This window comes from Tamandua tetradactyla, chromosome 14, assembly GCF_023851605.1.
Source record: "Tamandua tetradactyla isolate mTamTet1 chromosome 14, mTamTet1.pri, whole genome shotgun sequence".
In the NCBI taxonomy this organism is placed as follows: domain Eukaryota; kingdom Metazoa; phylum Chordata; class Mammalia; order Pilosa; family Myrmecophagidae; genus Tamandua; species Tamandua tetradactyla.
Window position 1 is genome coordinate 33,350,865 of NC_135340.1, and position 20,141 is coordinate 33,371,005.

Below are 20,141 nucleotides of genomic sequence, written 5' to 3' on the forward strand. Positions count from 1 at the left end.
GCTGGGATGCAATATACCAGAAGCAGAATGGCTTTTAAAAAGGGGAATTTAATAAGTTGCTAATTTACTGTTCTAAGGGCCAAGAAAATATTCCAATTAAAACAAGTCTATAGAAATGTCCAATCTAAGGCATCCAGGGAGAGATACCTTGGTTCAAGAAAGCCGATGAAGTTCAGTGTTTGTCTCTCATGTGGAAAGGCACATAGTGAACATGGTCAGAGTTTCATTCTCGGCTGGAAGGGCATATGGCAAATACAGCATCATCTGTTAGCTTTCTCTCCTGGCTTCCTGTTTCATGAAGATCTCTGGGAGGTGTTTTCCTTCTTCATCTCCGAAGGTCACTGGCTGGTGGACTCTATGTTTCTCATGGATATGTCATCCTTCTCTGCTCTCTCCAGATTCCAGTAAAGTAATTATAGGATTCCAGTAAGGTAGTCAAGACCCAACAAGAATGCATGGAGACATTTCTCCACCTAATCCAGTTTAACAATCACTCTTGATTGAGTCACATCTCCAGGGACATGATCTAATTAAAGTTTCAAACATGCAGTACTGAGTAGGGATTAGAAGAAACAGCTGCCTTTACAAAATGGTATTAGAATTAAAACATGGCTTTTATAGGGTGCATACATCCTTTCAAACCTGCACACCCTGTATTCTGATTTACTTTAGACCCAGCCAGATTGGCTTTGGTTTTAACTCTAATTGAGGACTGACAGATTTTTCAGTTACTTTAACTGTTATTATATATAGCTATGCCAACTTTCAGGACTGAAGCGCTCCATTTCAGGGTCTTAGCTGTCAAAGAGTTTCTCAGATTTCTGGGGAAATACCAGCGATACACATATAGCTCATCATCTCAGAATGTAGAAACACATTTACAACTTCAGGCTAAGTATGACTGCTATAAGGGCTTACAATCTAGGCTCCGACATTCTTATAAGTATTTTATGAAAGAGACTTAGCATATCTATTCTTTTGTTTATGGCTTATTTTGCACAACACATTGTTCCCAAGGTTAATTCAGTTCTTTGTGTGCCTTTTGACCTTCTTCCTTACTGTAGCTGCACAATATTCCATCATATAAATGCATTACCATTTGCCATTCTGCTTCTCAGTCATTGTACACTTCAGCTCCCTCAATCTATTGGGCATTATAGATAATGTCCAAAATGAACAAATCATGTCTTGTCTTACAGTATCCTCACTTGGTTGTACAGTCAGCAGCACTCTCAATTTTTTACACTTTTCTTTGGTCCATAGCGACAAAGAACCAACAAACACAGCGTCACCAACTCAAAACTCAAAGCTACCCCTGATAACTTGTTCTTCCCTCCCAATTAGTTGTCCCTGATATCTCTGTGGTACTGTTGGTTTCTTCCTGTTAATTATCAGACAGCACATGCATTTTTAGTTTTCCCCCCATGCCCCTCTACTATTGACACTTTGTCCATTATCGAACCATTGAAATATGAGAACTAACTTATAATTGTAGATTTAATCAGTGAGATACATGGCACTGTACATCACCTTTCAATCATATTCACCTTCAATATGGTAATGTTACTTAGTTAACATCACTTCTATCCATTCCCTTGCATTTAGATTCATCCTCATTGGCTAGCCTTTCCCCCATCTCTAGCTTTTGAGTACCTCTAAATCTGCTATGTTCTACAGTGTAACCTCTGAGATTACCTTTACAAGAATTATAATGGTGAAATAAGATAGTATCTGTCATTCTGTGTCTGACTTATTTCACTCAACATTAAGTCTCCAAGTTTCATCCACATTGTCATATACTTTGGGACCTCATTCTGTCTTACTGCTGCATAATATTCTATCATATGTACATATCACATTTTGTCTATCCACTCATCTGTTGGTGGGCATTTGGATTGTTTCCATCTTTGGGCAATAGTGAATAGTGCTTCTCTGAACATCAGTGTGCAAATGTCTGTTCATGTCACTACTTTCAGCTCTTCTGAGTGTATACTGAGTAATGATATTGCTGGGTCATAGGACATCTCAATGTTTAGTTTTCTGAGGAATCACCAAACTGTTTTCCATAAGAGCGGCACCATTTTACATTCCCACCAACAGTGAGTAAGTGTTCCTATTTCTCCACATTCTCTCCAACATTTGTAGTTTTCTGTTTGTTTAAAAGCAGCCATTCTTATGGGTGTGAAGTCATATCTCATTGTCATCTTGATTTGCATTTCCCTTATAACTAATGAAATGAGCATCTCTTCATATGTTTTTAGCCTTAAAGTTTCTATTCATATCCTCTGCCCATATTATAATTGAGTTGTTTTTTTCTTTTGTTACTGAGCCATATAATTTCTTTTTGTACACAGGATATCCGTTATCTGCTATGTGGTTTCCAAATGTTTACTCTCATTGAGTTGGCTGTGTCATCACCTTTTTGACAAACTCCTTTGAGGCACAGAAGCTCTTAATCTTAAGGGGTTCCCATTTGCCTATTTTTTCTTTCACTGCTTATGCTTTGGGTGTAAATTTAAGAAGCTACCTCCTATCACTAGATCTTGAAGATGTTTCCTTACATTTTCTTCTAGAAATTTTATGGAGTGGATCTTACATTTAAGTCTTTAATCCATTTTTAATTAATTTTTATATAGGGTGCAAGGTAGGGACCTTTTTCCATTCTTTTTGGTTATTGATATCCAATTCTCCCATGCCCACTTGTTGAAAAGACTATTCTGTCCCAGTTCAGTGGATTTGGAGGTTGTATCAAAGATCAGTTCTCTGTAGATTTGGTGGTCTATCTCAGCCTTCTTGTTTCAATTCCATTGGTCAATACTTCTATTTATGTGCCAGTACCATGCTGTTTTGATCACTGTGGCTTTACAGTAAGCTTTAAAGTCAGGAAGTGATAGTCCTCCAAGCTCTCTTTCCTTTTTTAGCATATCTTTAGCTATTTAGGGTCACTTTTCCTTCCAAATAAATTTGATAACTAGCTTTTCCAAGTCTTCAAAGTAGGTTGTTGGAATTCTGATTGGTATTGCATTGAATCTGTAGACCAATTAGGGTAGAACTGACATTTTAATCACATTCAATCTTCTTATCCATGGTCATGGACTGTCTTTCTAATTATTTAGGTCATTTTTTATTTCTTTTAGCAATGTTTTGTAGTTTTCTGTGTGTAAGTGCTTGACATCCCTGGTTAGGCTTATTCTTAGTTACCTGGTCCTTTTGGTCACTATTTTGAATGGAATTTTTTCCTTAATTGTCTCTTCTGCCAGGTCATTGCTGTATGGAATGTATAGAAACATTACAGATTTTCTGCATTAATCGTGTACCCCACCACTTTGCTGAATTTGTTTATTAGCTCAATTGCTTTGTCATAGATTTCTCAGGGTTTTCTAAGTATGGGTTCATGTCATCTGCAAATAATGAATATTTCACTTCTTCCTTTCTGATTTGGTTGTCTTTTATTTCTTTCTTCTGTCTAATCACTCCAGCTAGAGTTTATAGTATACTGTTGAATAATAGTCATGACAACGGCCATCCTTGTCTCATTCCCGATCTTATGGGGAATTCTTTTAATCTCTTGCTATTAAGTATGAGACTGACTATGGGTTTTTCATGTATGCCCTTTATGATATTGAAGAAGTTTCCTTTGATTCCTACTTTTTGAAGTGTTTTTAACAGGAAAGGATGCTGAATTTTGTTGAATGCTTTTTCATCATCAATCAATATGATTATGTGATTTTTCCCTTCTGATTTGTTAACATGCTGTATCATGCTGATTGATTTTCTTGTGTTGAACCTCCTTGCATTCCTGGTATAAACCCCACTCGGTCATGATGCTTTATTCTGTTAATGTGTTTGGATTCAGTTTGCTAGTATTTTGTTGAGAATTTTTGCATTTTTGTTCATTAATGAGATTGGTGTGGCATCTTTATTCAGTTTTGGTATTAGAGTGATGCTAGTGTCATAAAACAAGTTAGGTAACATTCCTTTTACCTCATTTTTTTTGCAGGTTTGGTGTTGGTTCTTCTTCTTCTTCTTCTTCTTCTTCTTCTCCTTCTTCTTCTTTTCACATGGGCAGGCACCGGGAACCATACCTGGGTCTCCGGGATGGCAGGCAAGAACTCTGCCACTAAACCACCATTGCCTGCCCATCTTTTTTGAATGTTAGATAAAACACCCCTGTTCTAGCTTGCTAGCTGCCAGAATGCAACATAACAAAGATGGATGGGCTTATAATAAAAGGGAATTTATTTCATTAACACACAGTTCTTCTGAGGATGGGCAGCTAACTTTCAACTGGGGTTATTTCTTAGATGGGAAGGCATAAGGCGATCTCTGCTGGCCTTCTCTCCAGGCCTCTGGGTTCCAACATCTTTCCTCAGGGTGATTCCTTTCTGCATCTCCAAAGGGCTGGACTGAGCTGCAAGTACCAAGATGAGGTATGCTGAGCTGCTTGGACTGTGCTATATTGAGCTCTCTCACTTAAGCACCAGCCAATTAAATCAAACATCATTCATTACAGCAGGCATGCTTTTTGATGACTGCAGATGTAATGAGCAACATATGAGGTTCATGTACCATTGGCTCATGTCCACATCAACAGAACTAGGCACCTTCACCTGAACCTATCTACCACAGCCCCTGTGAAACTGTCTAGTCCTGTGCTTTTCTTTGTAAGAATTTTGGTAATTGACTGAACCTCTTTATTTGAAATTGGTTTGTTGAGATCTTCTATTTCTTCTTGAGTCAGTTTAGATAGTTCATGTGTTTCTAGAAATGTGTCCATTTCATCTAAATTGTCTAATTTGCTAGCATGTAGTTGTGCATAGTATTCTCCTATGACTTTTTAAAAATTTCTTAGGGGTCCATGGTAATAACCCCCCTCTCATTTCTGATTTTATTTATTTGCATCCTCTCTTTTTCCTTTGTTAGTCTAGCTAGGGTTCTTTACTAGTTTGTTAAGCTGTCAAAAGGCAATATACCAGAAATGGAGTAGCTTTTTAAAAGTGAATTTAAGTAGCTAAAAGTATAAGCTCAAAGGCCTTATATATGTCCAAACTAAGGTATTCAGCAAGAAGTTACCTTCACTTGAGAAAAGCTGATGCTGTCTGGCACATCTCTGTCAGCTGGAAAGGCATGTGGCTGGTATATGCTGGTCCTTGTTTCCACTTCCATTGCTTCCAGTTTCTGATACCAGTGGTTTCCTTTCTAAGCATCTGTGGGACTTCACTTAGTCCCTCCAGGACACCACACTGGGTTCTGGCTTGCTTAGCATCTCATGGGAAGACACATGGTGACATCTTCTGGGCTCTGCCCATGTCTAGGCATCTGCTGTCTGTCAGCACTCCAAGCATCTCCAGCCATCTGTGTCTATGTCAGCTCTGAAGCAACTATTCTTAGCATCAGCTCTTAGCTTTCTCCAAAATCTTTTCCTTTTCAAAAGATGCTGGTAAACTAATCAAAACCCAGCAAGAATGGGAGGAGTCACATCTCCATCTAACCAAAAGGCCCCACCCACAATTGGGCATGCTGCTTCTTCTGGAGATAATCTCATTAAAAATTTCCACCCTGAAATATTGAATCAGAATTACATTAAATGGCTGCCCCCCACAAGATAGGATCAGGATTTAAACATGGCTTTTCTGGGGTATGTAATAGTCTCAAACCACCACAGGGTCCATCAATTTTATTGATTTTCTCAAAGAACCAACTTTTGGCTTTATTGATTCTTTCTGTTGTTTTATTGTTTTCCAGTTTATTTCTCTTTTAATATTTATGATTTATCTTCTTTTATTTGCTTTTCTTTCTCAGGTGAGCTGTTAAGTCCTTGATTTTTACTCATCTTGTTTTTTAATATAGGCATTTAGGGCAATACATTTCTGTCTCAGATCTGACTTCACCACATTCCATAAATTCTACTATGTTGGATTCTCATTGTCATTTCTCTCCAGGTGTTTACTGATTTCTCTAGCAATTTCTCCTTTGATCCACTGATTATTTAAGATAGTATTATTTAATCTCCATATATGTGTGAAAGCTCTGGTTCTTCGGTGATTATTATTTACAGCTTCATTCCATTGTGGCCAGAGAAAGTGTTTTGGATAATTTCAACCTTATTAAATTTATAAGGACTCATTTTGTGTTGCAGTTTCTGATTTATACCAAACAATGTTCCATGTGCACTGCAAAATATTTATATCCTCGTGTTTTGGGGTGTAATGATCTATATATGTCTATCAGGTTACATTATTTAGGATCTCTGTTTCCTGGTTGATCCTCTGGTTGCTCTATCTATAGTGGTGTATTGAATTTTCTTACTATTATTGCTGAAACATCTATAAACCCTTTAGTTTTTCCAATGTCTGCCTCATGTACTTTGGACCTCCTCAATTGGGAATATAAACATTTATAATTATGATTTTCTCTTGGTGAAATGTCCATTTTATTAATATGTAGTGTGCTTCTTTGTCTCTTATGACATCTTTACATTTAAAATCTATTTTTTTTTGTTAATCGTACAGCTACTCTTCCTTTCTTGCATAGAACATTTTTTCCACCCTTCTGCTTTCAATCTATTTGTGTCCTTGGGTCTAAGATACATCTCTTGTAAACCGCATATAGATGGGTTATACTTTTGAATCCATTCTGCCAATCTGTATCTTTTAATTGGTGAGTTAAGTCTGTTAATGTTCAAAGTTTTTACTGTTAATAACAGTTCTTGAATCTACCATCTTAACCTTTTGTTTTTATTTGTCAGGTCTATACATTATCTTCCTTCTTTCTCTTTTCATCCTTTAAATACTGTTCCTGGTTGTCATGATCGAGGTTCATGTGTCAACTTGGCTGGGTGGTGGTGCACATTTACCTGGTTGGGCAAGTGCTGGCCTGTCTGTTGTTATGAAGACATTTCATAGAATTAAATCATGATCATGCTGGCTGCATCCATAGCTGGTTGAATTTGTAATCAACCAAAGGGATTGTCTTCTGCAATGAGTGACATTTAATCTAATCACTGGAAGGCTTTTAAAGGAGGATTCAGAAGAGGCAGTCTCCTTTCTTGCTTCAACTGGCAAGCCTCTCTTGTGGGGTTCATCCAGACCCTTCCTTTCACTGGAGTCTTCAGCTTCATAGCCTGCCCTACAGATTTTGGATTCTACATTCCCACGGTTATGTGAGACACTTTTATAAATTTTATATCTATGGATATTTCCTGTGGATTTTGTTTCTCTAGAGAACCCTAGCTAATACAGCTTGGAACTAGGTGTGGTTCTTAAAAAACAGAATCTTAAAAATGGGTTTTTACTGTTGGTTTTCTACTCTGACGGGACTCAAAGGCACTAAGCACTCTGATTCCCATAATCAGAATGATACTGCCAATACTATGGGGTGAGTTGGCAAAAGAGATAGTCAAAATATCACTATTGGATTCTTCTAATATTCACTTGTATGAAGCCAAGCTCTGGGGGATAATGTTTTTGACACCTTTATGGAGCTTTGTGAAAATAGGAGGTATAGAGATGTTGGCTGGTTGTTCTTAGATATACCATAAACATTAATGAGTGAAAGGATGGGTTTAAGGCTTCAATGTTTCTGTGAGGGTCCTGAAGGAAAATCTTATTTTCTGTAGCTGTAAACTTGAGATCTCAAAAAAATCAGACTCAGAATCTTTGTGTTAGAGTAGTAACTTTACAACGTAAACTGAAATCTCTATCTTGCATGGTGTCTCCCCTTTAAGTAGGATATTGATTGGAAAGGAATAGGACCCTGAAAAATGGGATGGTGACATATAGATTGATAATGATGTTGGTGGCGAGGTTGAAACCCTAGGTCATGCTGAATCTTCTCTAGAGAACCCTATAATAGTCTGCCCTGAGGACATATCCACCCCACCTCCAGCCTGCCCTGAGAAGTCGGCCACCCAACCTCCACCTGAAAGGATTAGCCCTAGAGTAATTAATCTTGTTTCATCAGATGAAACTGCAAATGAATGCCATGAAGCAAATGGCTTGGAAGATACTTCAAATTCTTTTCATAACCCACCCCCACCATCCCTCATTTCTTCCAGAACTACAACTAGACTAAAGTCCCAACAGAACCCAAAAGGTGAGGTACAAAGTATTACCCATGGGGGGTACATTATACTCCAAAAGAACGGCGTGAATTTTCCAATTTATATAGACAGAAATCAGGGGAATATGTGTGGCAATGGATTTTAAGGGTGTGGGATAATGGTGGGAGGAACACAAAGCTGGATCAGGTTGAATTTATTGATGTGGGCCCACTAAGCAGAGATTCTACATTCAATGTTATAGTTTGAGGGGTTAGAAAATACATTAAGAGTTTCTTTGGATGGTTGGCTGAAATATGGATCAAAAAGTGGCTAACATTACCGAGGTTGAAATGCCAGAACTGCCCTGGTATAATGTAGATGAGGGGATCCAGAGGCTTAGAGCAATTGGAATGTTAGGGTGGACTTATCATGGAAGTCCTTCTATTACACCCCAGGAATGTCCAGAGGATGCACCTTTTACCAGAACTCTGAGAAATAAATTTGTGAGACTAGCGCCATTATCCCTGAAGAGCTCTGTAGTTGCACTTCCCTGTAGGTCAGATATTACTGTGAGAATAGCTGTCACTGAGCTGGAATCCTTAAACACAATGAGCATGACTGGATCCCAAGTCAGCAGAAGCCAGGTGGCAGCTCTTAATCACCAAATCAAGGTGGATATGGCTATCATAATAGACAGCAGACTCAAAGCAAGAGTCAAAATAATCTGACTTGCAGAGACTTATGGCATTGGCTACTAGATGATGGGGTACCTAGAAGTACAAAACATGGGCAGTCTACTAAATTCTTGTTTGAGCCGTATAAACAGAAGAATTCTAGGTCAAGTAAACAGAAGTCTAACTTGAATTACAAAAACACAGAGTCATGGCCCCTTAATCAATTTCCAGACTGGAGACAGTTTACATACCCAGAGCTCCTTGAATGAAGGGGAGGCCAGGTCCCTTTGGGGGAGGATCCTATTACACTGCCACAAAAGTATACTGTTAATCTTCTTCCAAGCTTTCCCCAAGGAGACTGACTGCCTTTTACCAGAGTAACTGCGTTGAGGAAAAGGTAATGACCAGATATTTCATGGAGTATTAGGCACTGGTTCAGCAGTGACATTAATTCCAGGGGAGCCAAAACATCATTCTTGTCCACCAGCCAGAGTGGGGGCTTATGAAGGTCTGGTGACCAATGGAGTTTTAGCTCAGGTCCATCTCACAGTGGGTCCAATGGGCCCCCAGACCCTTCATGTAGTTATTTCTCCAGTTGCAGAATGCATAATTGGACTAGACATGCCAAACAACTGGCAGAATCCCCACATTGGCTCTCTAACTTGTGGAGCGAGGGCTATTATGGTAAGAAAGGCCAAGTGGAAGCCACTAGAATTGCCCCTACCTAGTAAAATAGTAAATCAGAAACAACACTGGATTCCTGGAGGGGTTGTAGAGATTACTACCACTCTTAAGGACTTCAAGGATGCAGGGGTGTAGATTTCTACCACATCCCCATTCAATTCTTCTATTTGGCCTGTGCAGAAAACGAATGGGTCTTGAAGGATGACAGTGGATTATTGTAAGCTCAACCAGGTGGTAACTCCAATTGTAGCTCCTGTTTCAGATGTGGTGTCATTGCTTGAGCAAATCAATACATCCCCTGGTATCTGGTAAGCAGCTATTGATTGCAAAAATGCTTTTTTCTCAATAGCTATTGCTTAGGACCACCAGAAACAGTTTTTTTTCAGCTGTTTCTCTGAAACTATTCTGAAACCTATTCTGAAAGGTCAGCAATATACTTTCACTGCCCTTTCTCATGAGTATATCAAGTCTCCAGCCCTATGTCATAATCTTCTCCACAGAGATCTTAATCATTTCTCCCTCCCACAAGACATCACACTTGCCCATTATATTGATGATATCATGTTGATTGGACCCAGTGAGCAAGAAGAGGCAACTACTCTAGACTTACTGGTAAGGCGTTTGTTGGTCAGGGGATGGGAGATAAATCCAACAAAAATAACAAGGCCTTCCACCTCAATAAGATTTTTAGATGTCCAGTGGTGTAGGCCATGCTGAAATAACCCTTCTAAGGTGGAGGATATGTTGCTGCATCTGGCACCTCCTTACAACCAAAAAACTTTGGATTTTGGCAACAACAAAGTCTTCATTTGGGTGTGCTATTCTGGCCCATTTATCGAGTGACCAGAAAAGTTGTTAATTTTGAGTGGGGATCTATAAAAGGGGAGGCTCTGCGACAGGTACAGTCTGCTGTACAAGCAGCTCTGCCACTTGGACCATATGATCCAGCAGATCCAATGGTGCTGGAAGTGTCAGTGGCAAATAGAGATGGTGTCTGGGGCCTTTGGCAAGCCCCTATAGGAGAACTGAAATACAGACCCTTAGGATTTTGGAGCAAAGCCTTGCCATCTGCTGCAGATAACTATTTTCCTTTTGAGAAACAGCTTTTGGCCTGCTACTGGGTGTTAGAAGAGACTGAACACTTTACCACAGGACTCCAAGTTACCATGATATCTGAGTTGCCTATCATGAGTTGGGTGTTGTCTGACCCAGAAAGCCATAAGGTTGGGCATGCACAGCAGCACTTCATCATAAAATGGAAATGGTATAGATGAGACAGGGCCTGAGAAGGTCCTGAAGGCACAAGTAAGTTATATGAGGATGTGGCCCAAATGCCCATGGCCTCCACTCCTGCCACATTACCTTCTCTTTCCCAGACCAGAGTTATGGCTTGTTGGGGAGTTCCTTGCAGTGAATTGACTGAGGAAGAGAAAACACAGGCCTGGTTTACTGATGGTTCTGCACAATATGCAGGTACCACCCAAAAGTGGACAACTGTAACACTACAACCCCTTTTTGACATGCCCCTCAGGGACAGTAGTGAGGGGAAATCTTCCCAGTGGGCAGAATTTCAAGCAGTGCACATGGTTGTCACTTTGCTTAGAAGGAGAACTGGCCAGAGGTGTGTTTGTATATTGACCCATGGGCTGTTGCTAATGGTTTGGCTGGATGGTCAGGGACTTGGAAAGACCGTAATTGGAAAATTGGTGAGAAAGAAGCCTGGGGAAGAGGTATGTGGCTAGGCTTTTTCTGAGTGAGCTAAAAACATGAAGATATTTGTGTCCCATGTGAATGTGCACCAGAGAGTGTCTTTAGTAGAGGAAGGTTTTAATAATCAAGTGGATAAGATGACCCATTCTGTAAATACCAGTCAGCCTCTTTCCCCAGCAGCTCCTTTTATTGCCCAATGGGCTCATGAACAAAGTGGTCATGGTGGTAGGGATAGAAGTCATGCATGGTCTCAACAACATGGACTTCCCATCACCAAGGCTGACCTGCCTACAGTCACTGCTGAGTGCCCAATCTGCCAGCAGCAGAGACCCACACTCAGCTGCTGATATGGTACCATTCCCCGAGGTGACCATCCAGCTACATGGTAGCAGGTTGATTACATTGGACCACTCCCTTCATGGAAGGGGCAGTGATTTGTTCTAACTAGAACAGACACATACTCTGGATATGGGTTTACTTTCCCTGCATGCAATGCTTCTGCCAAACTACCATCCATGGACTTACAGAATACCTTATCCATCGCCATGGTATTCTGCACAGCATTGCTTCTGATCAAGGAACACACTTCACAGCAAATGAAGTATGGGAATGGGCACATGCTCATGGAATTCTCTGGTCTTACAATGTTCTCCATCATCCAGAAGCAGCTGGATTGATGGAATGGTGGAATAGTCTTTTGAAAACTCAATTATAGTGCCTACTAGGTGGCAATACCTTGCAGGGCTGTGGTAATGTTCTCCAGGAAGCTGTGTATGCTCTAAATCAGCATCCACTCTATGATGCTATTTCTCTGATAGCCAGAATCCATGGGTCCAGGAACCAAGGGGTGGAAATGGGCATGGCACCACTCACTATTACCTTTAGTGATCCACTATGAAAATTTTTGCTTCCTTTCCCCATGACCTTGAGCTCTGCTGGTCTACAGGTCTTAGTTCCAGAAGGAGGAGTGCTTCCACCAAGAGAAACAACAGTGATTCTATTGACCTGGAATCTAAGGCTGCCATCTGGTCACTTTGGGCTACTTATGAATCTGGATCCACAAGCTAAGAAAGGGATTACTTAAATGACTGTGGTGATTGACCCTGACTATCAGGAGGAAATAGGACTGCAACTACACAATGGAGGTAAAGAACAGTTTTCTTGTAAGATAGGAGATCTCCTAGGGCATCTTTCATTGCTATCATACCCTGTGATTAAAATCAATGGAGAACTGCAACAACCCAATCCAGGCAGGACTACCAATGGCTCTGAAACTTCAGGAATGAAAGTTTGGGTCCCATTGGGCAAAGAATTATGGCCAGCTGAAGTGCATGCTGAGGGTGAAGGAAACATGGAATGGGTAGTGGAAGAAGGTAGTGATCAATATGAACTATGACCACATGATCAGTTACAGAAACAAGGACTGTAATGCTGTTTTGTTCATGTTAAGTATTTAAATTGTAAGATATCAAGTTTAAGAATTAATATTACCCAAGGACTTGCACCCTATTCTGGGGAGATTTAATGCATTTTTGGTTGTACGTGGGACAGCTGAGTATTGTTAGGTAAGAAAAAAATGTCTTTTATTGTTTTCTATTTAGAGATTAAGTATGGTTAAAGGTGATGTGTATAACTGCCAAGTTGACAAAGGGTGGACTGTCATGGTCAGGTTCATGTGTCAACTTGGCTAAGTGTGGTGCCCCTTTGTCTAGTTGGGCAAGTGCTGGCCTGTCTGTTACTATGAAGACATTTCATAGAATAAAATCATGATCACATAGGTTGCAGCCACAGTTGATTGAATTTGTAATCAGCCAAAGGGAGTATCTTCTGCAATGAATGATGTTTAATCTAATCACTGGGAGGCAGGCTTTTAAGGAGGAATAAGAAGAGGCAGTCTTCCTTCCTGCGTCTGCCAGCAAACCTCTCCTGTGTAGTTCATCCAGACCCTTCACTGGAGTCATCAGCTTCACAGCCTGCCCTATGGATTTTGGACTCTATGTTCCCATGGTTACATGAAACACTTTTATGAATTTTATATCTATAGATATTTCCTGCTGATTTTGTTTCTCTAGAGAGCGCTCAGTAATACGCAGCTTAATCGGGACAGCCTGACAAAGGAATGGGAGGGGGTGCTTTTGTCTTGTGCTGAATATGTAAGTATATGTTCTTTAGTTTAGTAATTTTTTAAAAAAAGTTAGAGATGTTTTTTATGTTAGCTACAGTATTTTTTACTCATTAAATTTCTGAAATTCTTGTAATTTTTTTCCATATCTATTGGAAGTTGTTTACCAACTTTTATTTTTGTTTGACATAAGATGTTTTCCCCTTCTATTCCCAACTCCTTTGGCAAAAAAAAAAGAAAAAACTTTCTGCTAATGATTCAGCAGACACCTAATATCTTATATGCCTTTTGAGTTGTGTAACTTAATATCTGGACATTTGATAATGTCTTACTATGTAATTAATAAAATGGTATTAATGTTACTTCAACTACATATTTATATTGTCTTGTAATATGTGGTTATAGTTCTGTGGGATAATTAACTTGTCAATGTTCACAAGCTTGTAAAAACCTAATATAAGACCCTAATTATCTAAATTAATAATTAAATACAAAAAAAATCTTCAAGTAGTCTCCAAACAAGTCAGTATATAGAAAAGAGAGAAGAAAGGCAATATTGCTCAAAAAAGGTGAAAGATTCATACAATCTGAAGAGAAACTAGAGTCCTGCAGCTCTGAAAGTCAGCATCATCCCATATAGCAACTGATAAAAAAGCTGAAAAGGAGATCAGATTTCAATTAGAGATATGAATGAAGCAGATCTGATTATGACTAAAGTAAAGCAGACCCACAGGTAAAGGATGATATTTAGCGTACTATCTAATTTAACTAGTATGCTCAATTAATTAGAACATCATAAATACATGGAACCTTGAAAACAGGGTGAGATATTGTTGGTTAGTACAGATCAATGTAACGGCCTAATACACCCCAGAGTAATCTTGGCAGAAGATAAATAAGTATTTGCATAATCCCCTTGAGGAACTGAGGAAAAATGTGGAAATATTAAACTTCCCAACCTAGGGAAGTCCTGATATACTCACGATCACTGGAGACTACCAATTTAACAGCCCAAACCCTTGATCTTGGGATTTCCCCTTATGAAACATATTCTTGAACAGGAGAAACTAATCTTACTTATAATTATTCCTAAGAGTCACCCCCAGAGAACCTCTTTTGTTGCTCGATGTGGCCTCTATTTTGAAGCCACCTCAGCATGTAAACTCACTGCCCTCCTCAGTACATGGCACATGACTCCCAGGGGTATAAATCTCCCTGGCAATTGGGACCTGACTCACAGAGATGAGCCTGGACCTGGCATCATGGAATTGAGAAAGACTTCTTGACCAAAAGGTGGAAGAGAAATGAAATATTAAAGTTCCAGTGGTAGAGAGATTTTAGGAGTTGAGAAGTTATTCTGCAGGTTATTCTTACGCACTGTATAGACATTCCTTTTTAGTTTTTAGTGGATTAGAAAAGCCAGAGGGAAATATGTGAAAGTATTGAACTGTATTCCAGTAGCCATGATCCTTGAAGATGATTGTATAATTACATAGTTTTTATAGTGTGACTGCGTGATTGTGGAAATCTTGTGGATGACACTCCCTTTATCTATTATATGGACAGATGAGTGAAAATATAAGGAAAAACAAATAAATAAATAATAGAATGGTGTTCTAGTTTGCTAGCTGCCAGAATGAAATATACCAGAAACAGATTGACTTTTGAAAAGGGGAATTTAATAAATTGTAAGGCTTACAGTTCTAAGGCTGAGAAAATGTCCCAATTAAAGCAAGATCTATAGAAATGTCCAAACTAAGACATCAGGGAAATATATCTTGATTTCAGAAGGCTAATGAAGTTCAGGGTTTCTCTCTCAAGTGGAAAAGCATGTGGCAAACATGGTCAGGGTTTCTCTCTCAGCTGGAACAGCACATGGTGAACATGATGTCATTTTCTAGCTTCCTCTCCAGCTCCCCGTCAGGTGTTTTCGTTCTTCGTCTCCAGAAGTCACCGGCTGGTGGACTCTGTGCTTCATGGTTCTGCAGTGTTCTCTGTTATGGCTTTCTCATGGCTCTGTCATTCTTCTCTGCTCTGAATCTCTCTTTTATAGTATTCCAGTAAAGTAATCAAGACCCTTCTAGAACGGGTGGAGGCACATCTTCACCTAATCCAGCTTAACAACCACTCCTGATTGAGTCACATCTCCAGGGATATGATCTATTAAGGTTTCAAACATACAGTACTGAATAGGGATTAGGAAAAAATGGCTGCCTTTACAATATGGGATTAGGATTAAAACATGGCTTTTCTAGGGTACATGCATCCTTTCAAATCAGCACAGGTGGATAAGAGGTATGGGATGTTTTGGGGGTTCTTTTTAATTTTTATTCTTATTCTGATATGTATTTAGGGGGGAGTATTGAAAATGTTCAAAAATTTATTGTGGTGATTAATGCACAACCACATGATGATACCGTGAACCACTGATTGTACATGTTGGATGATTAGATGGTATGTGAACATATCTCGATAGAGTGAAGCAAATACATAAATTTTATAAAGGGGTCTTCTTCACATTTGGCAGCCCAATTCTGAGGGGTTTACTCAGCAGCTCTTCAAAGAAAGGCTGACATGCATTTTTAGACTGAAATTGAAGTCTAAGAAACTGCAGCTTGTGCTAAAGGCAATAAATACAAGAATTCTCATAAGATAGAGAAGCAGAAAGTGACATTAGCTATAATGGCACAAATAAGAAGTAACAATAAAATCTTAAAGGAAGTAAATGAAGTAACATTATGGAAGAACACATTAGAGAATAAACTGAGCTATTTAAACAATCTGGGGACAGGAGTGATGGCTTATGTGTCTGTGAGAGGAAAAATATATTAGATTCAAAAAATACCCACAAAAGACGGCAACAAGAAACAATGGTGCCCACCTGCAGTCACAATTTGACTCTTCCCTGCTTACCTCCTGCCTCCATTGGCCCATACTGAAGTATTTGCGAGTTTTAGGAATGTGGTGTCACACTGTTTTCCTTCCTGGATACAGACTTTTCCTTCCTTAAAGTCTACAATAACCGCTTCTCTTTTTAAGACTTATCCCTTGTATAGATAATGGCCATAACTCTAATCTATTTGCCTTATGGGTTATTTTATATTTAAAATGTTACTTGTTTTGTAAATAGGAACCTTGGACATTGCAGAAAGGGAACAATGAGCTGGGAGAAGACTGCAGTGAGAACGGTAGTGAGGCACCCATTCATTCCTTGGAGTCCTGGGGCAGCTCTGGGCTGAGTGAGTGAGATAGGAGGGGGATGGGAATGGTACGAGGGACAGAGCATGGCGAGTAGTTGAAGGGCCACGTGCTGAATAACTACACCAGTCCCACACTTTGTGACCTAGAGAGGCAGGGGACAGTTGGCCCATCATTTCCCACAGGATTAAGATGAACTCAGCCATCTCAGGAATGCAACACTTTTACTGTGTTTGGCACTTGAGAGGTAAGCTGTCTTTCATCTGGCATCAGGACAGGATCGGGAAGACCAAGAAGCACCAGAACCCTGACCTTTCACCCCAATGAGAACTTTTCCGCTGAAATGACCTGTCCATAAACACGACTCCCAGACAAAGTTACCAGGGTATTATGGGAAAAGAACAAATAGACAATGAAACAATAGTGTATCCAGAAATAGACCCACACATATGTAATCACACGATTTTCATTGAGTGCCCAAACACTTCCGTGGAAAAGGAAAATATCTTCAACAAATGGGATTGACTAACTGGATACCCATAGGGAAGTAAAAAAAGAGAACCTCAATTTCACACTCACACCACACACACACACACAGACACACACACACATGCACACACAACCCAATTGATTTGAGATCAAATATAGACTTAACTGCAAAGCTGTGAGAGATTTTAGAGGGGTAAACAGAAGAAGCAGATATATATATATTGACTTTTAACCAAACTTGTAGCTATTTTCATAATCTTTAACCAGTCATTCTTTTTTCGTTATCATTTATTTGTTTGTTTTTTTAATCTCGTTCTCTATAAAATGACTCTACCAATAGAAAAATTTTCAATAAGTTTCCATAGGAGCTTACTCTATCCCAGCAAGCTTGAAATAAAATTTTGGCATCTGCTCATAAATAATTGGTCTGAAAATTTGCTTTAACACATTCTAAGGTCTTTAGATGGCATCTTGGATTTTTCTTTTTGACACATTCCCATGGAGATTGTGGCTTATTGAAGCAGAGAGAGATCAATAAGCAATGTCTCATTTTTTTCACTCATTCATTAAATAATTCATCAAATATTTATCAACAATCTCTCAGTGTAAGCACAGGGGACCTAGCCAAAAGTCCTTACCTTCATGGACCTTGTGTTTTAATTGTAAATATAAACAGTAAATGAATCCCAAAACCAACAATATAATTACAAGTCATAAATATTACCATGAAGGAAGGAATGAGCATGAAGTGACAGTGAGTTAGGAGGAGGGGACTGAGGAAGGCTAAATTCAGCCAGGAAGATTAAGGAAGTTCTGCAGTCCTTATTCAAGATCATAATATTTGAGCCGAGACCTGAAGGATGAAAAGGAACAGGCTTTGCAAGCAGTTTGGAGTTGGGAGGGGAAGGGTTCCAGGCAGAACAATCAGCAGATATAAATGCAGAAAATGACTTGACATTGTCAAAAATGAAAAAGATGATGAAAGTGTCTGCGATAGAGCACTGAGGTAAGAATAGTCAGATACTGTGAGAGTAATTCATCTCATGGTGTGATAAATGAGAACTGACCTTTCAGAGTTAAGTTGGGACTCTAGCACAATTGTTCAGGACATTTTAGAAATGACCAGTTACCCTGCTAAAGATGAATCCTCATCAGTGTTGAAAGAACAAAAACATTGGCCTGGAATCAATAGATTACCAGGAGGGGGAGGTTTTGGCTCTCCCATAGCATATGATGCTTTTAGCAATGACTAAAACATCAAACAACTCATGACCTGCTACAGTCAAAGTAACCCCATGAATGGTAGGCCAGCTTAATGCAGGTTCATGGCACTGCTAAACTTTCTGAGAGGAAACAAGAGAGTAGGTAAGATGTTCAGCCAAATATTGAAACAAACACATACAATGTTCTGGTTTAGTTTTGTGATAGTCTTCTTCTCTATATAGGAAATGGAAATGATTTTTTTCCAAGAAAGGGGAAAGGCAATGTAATACAGTGAATCCTCATTGTTACTCATCAGAAAGCTTTAAGAAATAATTCAAGCACTTTAATATCCAAAGCCACAAACAAATTTTTATTGCATTCAGAGTCCATTGAACCTCACTAGAGGATAAAACCCCGATGGAAATATAAGACAAATTAAGTGATTTTCTAGCATTATGTTTATTCAGTCTCTATACATTAGTTGAGCACTTATTATGAGCCTTTAACTTTACTAGACAGTATTGAATAATAAGGAACACACTACAGCGAATGCCTTCACAGAGCTTAAAATCTAATTCTAATGAAAAAGCATGCACAAAAAAGATGAAATAATTATAAACTTGCTGATGATATGATCTAAGTTCTTTTTTTAAAAAAAAATACTCCTCGATTTAATCCCTAATTAGTACTGAATTTTAAAATATGTAAGCCGATATAAACAATTTTATGCATAATTCTTTAAACTAAAGAAGACCACTTTTGAAATTCTGGCCTTTCTTAAATGCATAGTTAAGATACCTGTTAGGGAAATGCAGGCACCTCTTAAGCAGCTATCACCCAGACCTCAACTACCCCCACATTCTCTAGAGTAGCCAAGAACACACACTAAGCAGCCCTCTCTGGCCTTCTGTGACCCCCAGCTCCTTTTCAATCATGCACCGTTTCACAACCTGGGAGATGTGGAGTCTAATGGAAAGGCCCAGCTTAACCCTAAACCGAGAAACCAGGAGTAAGAAGCCCCAGGTGCTCATCAGAACAGGAATTCTCAGTGGCAGGGCCTCCTCCCCTGAGGTGGATAGAAACCATCTTCACACAATTTCGAATTGTCTCTCCTCTCTGACATGAAGTGAGGTGTGCGGAGCAGCCTTCTATCTGTCACCAGGCAAAGGTGGTGAATTCTTTTGCTCGATACACTCAGTGATCAATTTCTGAGACACAGGGGTCAAAGAGAGAAAAAGTTTGTTACTAGGCATGCAGCAGGAGAGCAGAACTTGCATACATCCTTCCAGTAACAGTATTCATGAAGGGCAGGGGAGACAGAGACGCCACCAAATAATGAAAGAAGGAAGAAAGTTATGCTGGAACACAGGCGGGTATCTATATACCTTCTACTCAGAATACACAAATGATTGCAGTAAACCCGCATCTCTCAGTCCAACTCAGTACTACCTTCAAAGGTCAGAAAAACCCCATATTTGAAATATAACCAGCTTTTCAATATATAAGGGACTTATATCCAGAAAAAAATTCAAATTTCTTAACATGACTCCCAAATGTTAAAAAATACCAAAAATTTTAGTTCACAAAATTAAAGTAAAGCTTTTAAGAAAAACTAGCTCAGAACTCTATTATTTAAATGCAACTTTGTTATTTAAAAGTCTTACAAGCGTCATCTCTTTTATGAAGTCTTCTTGGGCCATTTTTTATTACTTATTCTTCTAGCAGTTTTATTCCTTTATTACTCTTGACTTATACTATGCCCTAATACATGTATATTCTAACCAGAATATAAACCTTTTTTTTTTTTACATGGGCAGGCACCGGGAATCGAACCCGGGTCCTCGGGCATGTCAGGCAAGCACTCTTACCTGCTGAGCCACCATGGCCCACCTGAATATAAACTGTTTGAAGCTAAGAATTAGGTTTCACTATTGATGACAACATTTATTAACACAAATATACTGATTGACATTAACAAAGCCACTACAAATTCAAATTCTATCACATACTGAAGTAAGAA